Source organism: Rhagoletis zephyria, unplaced genomic scaffold (assembly GCF_001687245.7).
Source record: "Rhagoletis zephyria isolate East Lansing unplaced genomic scaffold, Rhagoletis_zephyria_1.1 Rzeph_scaffold_00348, whole genome shotgun sequence".
Classification (NCBI taxonomy): Eukaryota; Metazoa; Arthropoda; class Insecta; order Diptera; family Tephritidae; genus Rhagoletis; species Rhagoletis zephyria.
Genome location: NW_016157432.1, coordinates 39,771 through 47,939, shown reverse-complemented (window position 1 = coordinate 47,939; position 8,169 = coordinate 39,771). Strand labels below are relative to the sequence as shown.

The 8,169-nt window shown below is 35.3% G+C and overlaps 1 protein-coding gene across 1 annotated transcript in view; it reads right to left on the bottom strand.

The window, feature by feature from the left end:
* The window catches only part of LOC108359146 (uncharacterized), a 154,301-nt gene extending 150,995 nt beyond the window's left edge, over positions 1–3,306 (bottom strand). The window contains exon 1 of the mRNA XM_017610845.1: positions 2,993–3,306. The gene's annotated coding sequence lies outside the window, so the exon portion shown is untranslated. The remainder of the gene's footprint in view (positions 1–2,992) is intronic.
* Positions 3,307–8,169: the final 4,863 nt, after the last annotated feature.

Below are 8,169 nucleotides of genomic sequence, written 5' to 3'. Positions count from 1 at the left end.
GATTCTCTGACCCAAAAAACCCCCGTATACACATTTTCAATAATATTTTTTTGTCTTTGAAATGCATCTAAGAGGTCGTTTATTTGGTATTTTTGAAAATATCTACCAAAAAATTTTGGCAGGCTCGAAAATGATTTTAGAGGTATGGTTCCTTGGGCGAAAATGTTTGTTATGGTCCATAGTACCAGAATCGCAAGGATATGAATCAACTTTTTTAATTGACCCACCCTAATGTATATACATATCTGCATGTGTGCGTGCACTCGAAATTCCCTGCAGTACTGCTGGAGTCAATCGCTACTTTTGAACCGCTACTGTACCGACTCCTAGGTAAGTAGCTACTCTATAAACCCGTGGTAGTGCACGTGGTAGTGCAGAGTCGAACCAGTCGTAAGCAGAATAGCGAAAAACTACGACAGAGGGCGCCCATAAATCACGCAAGTGACTACTTTAGTAACTCTCGGTAGTGCAGAGAGACCCGATGGTGACTACCGCCTAGGACATTGCCTTGTAAAAGTAATCGATGAAATACACTGCAAGTAGTCGGTCGGTAATTGACGGTGTTTATCAGGTAGCTACCGATTCAGTAGTCCTGTAGTCACTCCCCCGTACTGCAGGGTTCTTAGTTGATGCAATTTTTATCCTATACATTTTTGCTGACCAAACAATCCGTTTGCTTGCCTCGCTCGTTTACTCGCCTCATTTGCCTCGCTCGTTTACTCGCCTCGCTCGTCTGCTGCTGCAAATGAGTACCTCGATCGCAACGACGCTGCTCTACTCTTGCGCTGCCCTCGTTTGTATACTCGCTCGCTGGCTGCAGCGTTGCCAGGTTGACGTTTTTAACGTCACTTGGACGTTTTTTGTATCCTGTTGACGTTTGGACGTTTTTCCAAATATAGCGTACTATTTGCTTGTAGAGTAAGTACTTACGCTCACACTTTCGGCAAATTTGTAGTATAACTGATTTTGAATTATATTCTTAATAAATCTTTACAACGCGCATTTTTTTTTTTATTCTTGGACTAAGGATCCTGCGTTAAAAGGCTGGTTGTGTAAACACTGGAGGTTAAGAGGCTTATTGCAATGCTTGCAATTGCATATTAAAAGCTGTAGTAGCATAAAAAGCCAGAAAAAGTAGGCGACTTTTGAAGCCTTCATTGAAAATGTAATAAATGCAAAAACGGCTGAAATATTGCCATGTTCCTTCTTGACAGAACGTAATTTGGCATTTTCTACAACAAGAAAAAAAATTATTAAAAGTTAACGCGATTCTTTAACAACTTAAAACTTGCACATTATTACCCTGAAATTTATTGCGCTATCAAACTGCGTACGCGAAAAGTTCTAAAAAATCTGAATAAAACGTTGAAAATCTAGCTGAAACTTTCCAGATTTTTTATAATTTTTGCACAAAGTTTGAAATGTGGATTTATATTGTGTTTGTTTTATAATGAGCTAGGCTTTTATGGAAAAATAATAAACATTAAATAAACAAAAGAAAAACTGCCAAAATCGATCAAAATGTTGATGGCTTAATCAGCTGATCACAATGTATGTATAAATTGATTTTTATATTAACGATCTCAAACCAGTTTACAATAGTGGTATTCACCAAATTGTTGTCAACAGTCGCTGCTTCTGCTCATGTGCTCTTTTGCCAGAGTGCCAGGCCACTTGCTCACTTTGGTGAATACCACTAATGAATTTTAAATGTGCTCTCTCGAAATGACATTTTAATATACCTTACGTACATATGTATGTACCTTTGTATACAATAAAAGTTGAATAAAAACAATTCTGTGTGCATACATGGAAAAGGCGTTTTTGTGTAGGAAATGACACAGACCTAGAGGGACGTTTTCTCATGCCGAAGACCTGGCAACACTGGCTGGCTGCTCAGCGCGTGCGCTCGTACTCAGGGATGAAAAAGTAGGTACAATTGTACCTTTTTCCGACGTTTGATGACTTAAAGGTACATTAGGTACAGTCACTAGATTTTAGGTACAATCATCTTTTGATCAGATGCATTATTAGTTTTTTTTCCTTTACCGTGCTAATATATTTACTTGTAGGTACGGGAGAAGTTTCGCTTTCATTTTGAAGAATAAACAATTCTAGAGAAAAGTGGTCAAAAGGAAGACATAAAAAACCATATTATGTATTATCTTAAACATTTTACATTGCATTTAGAGCAGGCACTACGAAAAATTACCACTTTACTTAGCTTCGTAATTTTTTTCTATTAATTTTAATGCTTATTTTCACTAAGTCAAATTCAGTGGCATTTGCGGTCAAATGTGTGAAATGGGACTAAAAACTGGCCTTGGTTTGATTTAGATCAGAAGAGGCCTTAATTGTCAAATGGGACTAAAAAATGGTCTTTGGTTTGATTTAGATCAGAAGAGGCCTTAATTGTCAAATGGGACTAAAAAATGGTCTTTGGTTTGATTTAGATCAGAAGAGGCCTTAATTGTCAAATGGGACTAAAAAATGGTCTTTGGTTTGATTTAGATCAGAAGAGGCCTTAATTGTCAAATGGGACTAAAAAATGGTCTTTGGTTTGATTTAGATCAGAATAGGCCTTCAGGCGTGTACATGCGCTGCTAAGGCGGCTACTTATAAGTTTTTGGCACATAGTATCATCGATAAAGGTAGGGATAAAGGAAAGAAAGTTGTGTCGAAATAAGTCAAACAATTTTGTTGTCAAAATATTACATTGCGAAAACCAGCCTTTGTTCATCCATACAGTCCAGTGTCTAGGATGTCTTCAAATTTCATATTTTTAGATGAGAACTACAGCTATTTGACCCATACTCGCTTTTTGATTTCTGGAAATATATTTAAAATGCTTTCGAAGTTACTTACGGCACATTGATTACATTCTCTAGATTCGCTGCACCTATTAAAAGGAATCGGATAAATTATAATCGGATATATATAATAATAATTGTTGTTTTATAAAAAGCTGGATAAAGATATACTTCTTTCTTACTTCACAAGTGTGTTTTTTGTCTCTTTCGCAGAGGTCGAAAATAACCGTCAACACTTTGAAAGTGTCCCAAAATAACCGTCACTATTTAAGGGAAAAAATAACGCACAAAACAGAACAGGTGGTTTATTTTTTGTGTGCTCCTCTCAGTGGGAAAGGGTTATTTTGCATCTAATTTCCGTTGCTGTTGGACACGGACACTTATCGCTGGAAGAAGAAAAATAAGTGTTAGAAGTGCGTAGAAACATATCAAATTTGCTGTTGATAGAGAGATAGAGAGATATAAGCAACGTCAACGTCACGGTCATGTTATTGATTTAAAATCCGCTATAAATTAAAAAATTATTATTATGATTTAGTTTGTTGACCAAATAAAAAATAAAATTTATTTGTGATTTGATTTTTCAACCAAATAAGAAATACAAATTTTTGATTTGATTTGTAGAGCAAATCAATTTGATTTGTAATTTTTCAATTAAATAATACTTTTGTTATGCGACTCAAATAAGATATTTAAGTATCTTCCAACTTCCAGTTCCACGAAAATCTTCGGGATCCTTGGGACTAATTCGAGATTTCCGAAACTTCTTCGGGATTTTCGGAATCTTCGGGACTACTTCAAGATTTTTAGTCTATTTCGGGATTTTTGGACTATTTTGGGATTTTCGAGACTTCTTCAGGATTTTCGGAATCTTCGGGGCTACTTCGGGATTTTTGGGCTATTTCGGGATTCTCGGGCCTAATTCAGGATTTTCGAGACTACTTTGAGATTTTCCGGATCCGCGGCACTAATTCGGAATTTTCGAGACTTCTTCAGGATTTTCGGAATCTTCGGGACTACTTCGGGATTTTTGGGCTATTTCGGGATTCTCGGGCCTAATTCAGGATTTTCGAGACTACTTTGAGATTTTCGGGATCCGCGGCACTAATTCGGAATTTTCGAGACTTCTTCAGGATTTTCGGAATCTTCGGGACTACTTCGGGATTTTTGGGGTATTTCGGGATTCTCGAATTTATGAATGTGCACGCTCTCTTCCTTGTCATAAATGTTCGCACATGTATGTGTACGTATATGTCGTGTAAAGAAATGCCTAGCGCTTTGCTTCCACTTATTACGCCCACTTATATTTTTCAGTCCTACAATAACCCACAAACTAAGAAACTTAAAAATAAAAGTCCCTGCCAAAGTGTTCTTGCCCAAGGGAAATTTTAGCAGTTGATAAATAACCCACAACGGAAAACACAAAAAGATCGCACAGAGTGATTTGCCACGGTGAGAAACACTCTTTGCTTGAGAGACGAGTGTTTGTGTCAGTGGTAAACACCATACGGGACACTTGGTGACGGTTATTTTCGATCTCTGCTTTTTCGCCAATATTTTTCAGTAGTCAAAATTAGACAAAAACAATGCTTCTTCGATTGCCATTAGACTATAGTCTATAGATATAGGCTCATTTGAAAACCCTAATCATGTTTAAAGTACATATATCTTTTGTATTCATGTTTTAAATAAAATTTATAAAAACAAACTACAAATGAATGATGTAACTTTTTTAGGTACAATCTGTCTCATTTAGGTACACTTATTTTGTGATATTAGGTACAATCTGAAATTTCCATTTTTCATCACTTCTCGTACTTAACGAGTGCTCATTTACACACAGCGATTTTTGTTGCCGCAACTCGACGTTTGTAGGAGAGAGCGCGACGAGGAAAGGAGAGGGGGACCGAGTTGCTCGTGCTCGGGCAACACGCTTTGTGCTCTCGTTCGTCTGTGTAAATTGAACCGCTGTTCACAGCTGACAACAACAATTGCAAAACAGCCTCGCTTGTTGCTCGTGAGTTGCCCAAGTTCAGAGCAAACTATTGAGCGAGCGAAGGCCTAAAATGAGGCAAATCCGAACCCTGGTTTTAATGGGGTATATTTGTAGTCCAAATTAAATCGACAATAAACTGTAATGTAAATGAAATACTATAAATACGAAAACTATGTTTTTATTAAAAAAATACGTAATTAACTACATATATTAAACGATATATTTACTAGAAAGAGCATACAAATTTCTTTCATTTGATATATAATTTTATATAGTTAAGGACAACTGTCAACAGCGAAATGAAACAACTGTATTGATATCTTAATATAACATGAAAATTTTTAATAAAAAATAGCGCGATATTTTCTTCCAAATGTTCGCCTGCAGAGCTTTTTTCTTTTAACACATAAAATCACATTTTAATATTTAGTGATATTTTCAAAGATTTTTTTTTTTTATTATAAATCATATATTTTTTTTGTGCTCTTTCTTATCTTGCGCATTTCTTTTAAGAAAAAGAAATCTATATACATATATAAAAATGGTGTGAAAAGTGTATAGTAATTCATCAATTAAGAACGGTTGGGCCCATTTGGCAAATTTTTTTTTTAGTTGTTCGTAATTACCAGAAGGTCTTTACGAAAAAAATTTTTGGGAAAACCTTCCGGGAAAGTCTGGAAATTGGAAAAATCGAAAATTGTTTTTTGTATGGAATTTTTTGTGCAATTCCTTCGGAATAGCTTTCGAATGGAAAAATAGAAAATTCTAAGTAGAAAACTAGGATAAATCCAGGAGAACACGAAAAATTTGAATTTTTTCGACGAAATATTGCGTTTTATCGCATGATTTGATGATTTTGGACGATGTAAAGGTGGAAAATTCGTTGTGAAGCTTGGAAAATTTCGGATAATTATGAAATTCATTGTGAACCTGAATTAATTGGGAACAATTGATACCGATATATTGGAAAAAATCTTATTTATGCTTATTATTGCTTGAAATTCGGCACGTAGGTAGCTTATTGTCTGGGATATTTTTTCTGAAAGGTGGACCAGGGACCGATCTATTCCAAAAAATCTTATTTATGGTCCAATTTGCTTGAAATTCGATGCCAGTATTATAGATATGAGTAGAATAGAAATGAGTCATTGTTTTACAGTTAGAAAGGTGTTTGAAGGCGCCGCAAACATGCGGGTATTGGCTATTTAACAATACTTATTACACAGGCACACAAAAATAGAAATAAATTTAATGCAGCAAATGTTAACGCTATTTTTGACGTAAGCATAAGGTTTCCATCAGCTCCAGATTTTAAGAAAAACGAGGTCAAAGTGTTAAAAAACCGCGTTTTTTTTCAATATTTGAGAAGCTCTAGTAAAGAAACAAAGGGTGGTAGAAGCTCCCACTTAGGTTTAGATTAAAGCAAAAAAAATCATATCAAAGACATACAATTAGAAAAACTCTACAGATAGATGTCGCCTCGCCAGAAGAAGTTAAAAATAAATCAGAAGAAGTAATAAATAAATGACTCGCCATTTCTTTAAATGAAATTAATTGCTGCTATATGTATGTACATATGTACATATGTAGGCATATACTAAATGTGAGCAAACCACATTTTGCTTGCATGGTCTTCTGTTCTCTTTTCAATGCAAGTTGAATTATTTAAGTATCTATTGCAAAATTTTATAGAGACAAGTCTAAAAAGTATAAAATAAATTAAAAAAAAACTTTTGAATGTACCATGCTTTTATAAATGGACTAAAATTTGAAAATAATATTTCTCAGTCTCATAGAACTGGTTTTGATAACTTTCGATTTTGAAATTTTAGTAAAAGTCATAATAAACAATTTATGCGATTGAAAATGAAAAGCGTGGGGCGCATGTAATTGGCCTGATTTGAAATTGAAGAGTAATATATGTATGTATGTGGGTATATTAATAACGACCGCTTAAAATCGATTTCCAATATTTACTTTCGCTGTAGTAATTTTAGGTCTATGTTATGTATGTTGTTTGACTATTGTCAATGAAATCGAATGCTTTGTACTGCATGTGCCCCACGTTTTTCGTTTTCAACGTAATTAATTGTTTATAATGACTTTTGCTAAAATTTCAAAATCAAAAGTTATCAAAACAAATTCTGTGGGACTGAGAAATATTATTTTCTACTTTTTAGTCCATTTATAAAAGCGTTGTATATTAAAAAGTTTTTTTATTTTATTTTTTCTCTTGAATTATCCGATAAATTTTCTAGCTCTAACTTCTTTATTTTTAAATCTATTTCCCTCGGTGACTGTTGGATTCGGTGCTCTTTTTCTTTTATCGCCAATGATCGCTCGTACATCAACAGCAGCCTGTATCTCGTGCAATCTGTCTAATTTACGTTGGAATTCGGACACAGAGTTAACATTTTGTTGGAGAAATGCCAACTTTTAATCTTTTGAACTCTTCTTTCTTGGAGGTTTGCTCCGTGGTGTAACATTTTGACAGGCTGACAAAGCTGCTGATGATGGACCTGGTACAGAGCTATGGGAGGAGCTTGACTCTTCGCCACTGGAATCACTGACACTATTTCCATTGACATTTTTAGATGTTTGTGTAGTTGATGTACTCCCAAATGGTCGCACGGACTTGTTCCCCTCTACACAAACCTCTTGTCCGGCAGCTTCAATAATAAGTTCATCAGAAGCAGTGATAACCTTCTCACTGTAAGGTCCTCCACCAGTTTGCTGCTTGGATGCCTTATTAAAGGAAAGCTTCTTCTTTGCTTGATATTTCTGATCAGCAAAAGCCTGCAAGACGCCACATATCATTAACTCCTATGGAAATTCTATGAAACTACAGATATACTTACTTTCCTCCACATCTTAGCATCCTTTACCGGTGGTCCTACAGAATTTAAACGTTTGGTTAGCTCCTCCCATAATCGATTTGTGGTCGCCCTGCCTTGCGCAGAATTAGGAAGAGTATTTTTGGCCAAATTTGGGTGCTCTGCCATAAATTCTGCCATTATATCTTTTTGCCGAGGATTAAGTTTGTTGAAATTCATCCTAAGATAAAGGAAGTGGCTAAATATACAGTATTTTTGCAAAAAAAATTTTAATTTACTTACATTTTGATTAAATTCGTTCCCACTGGATAGATAGTTTGTGATCGAATGACATTTCAAACGAACGAGTACGCTCGTCACTCGTTCACGTGTGTCATCATACCAAATTACGATATAAAGAGTACGTTCACGTATGTCACAATCCGAAAAATGTATTTTTACGTGACGAGTAATACGATATCGTATGTTACGATTCGACCCCAGTGGTGCGATTCACTACGCGATTTTAACAACTCTTGTTATTGTTAAG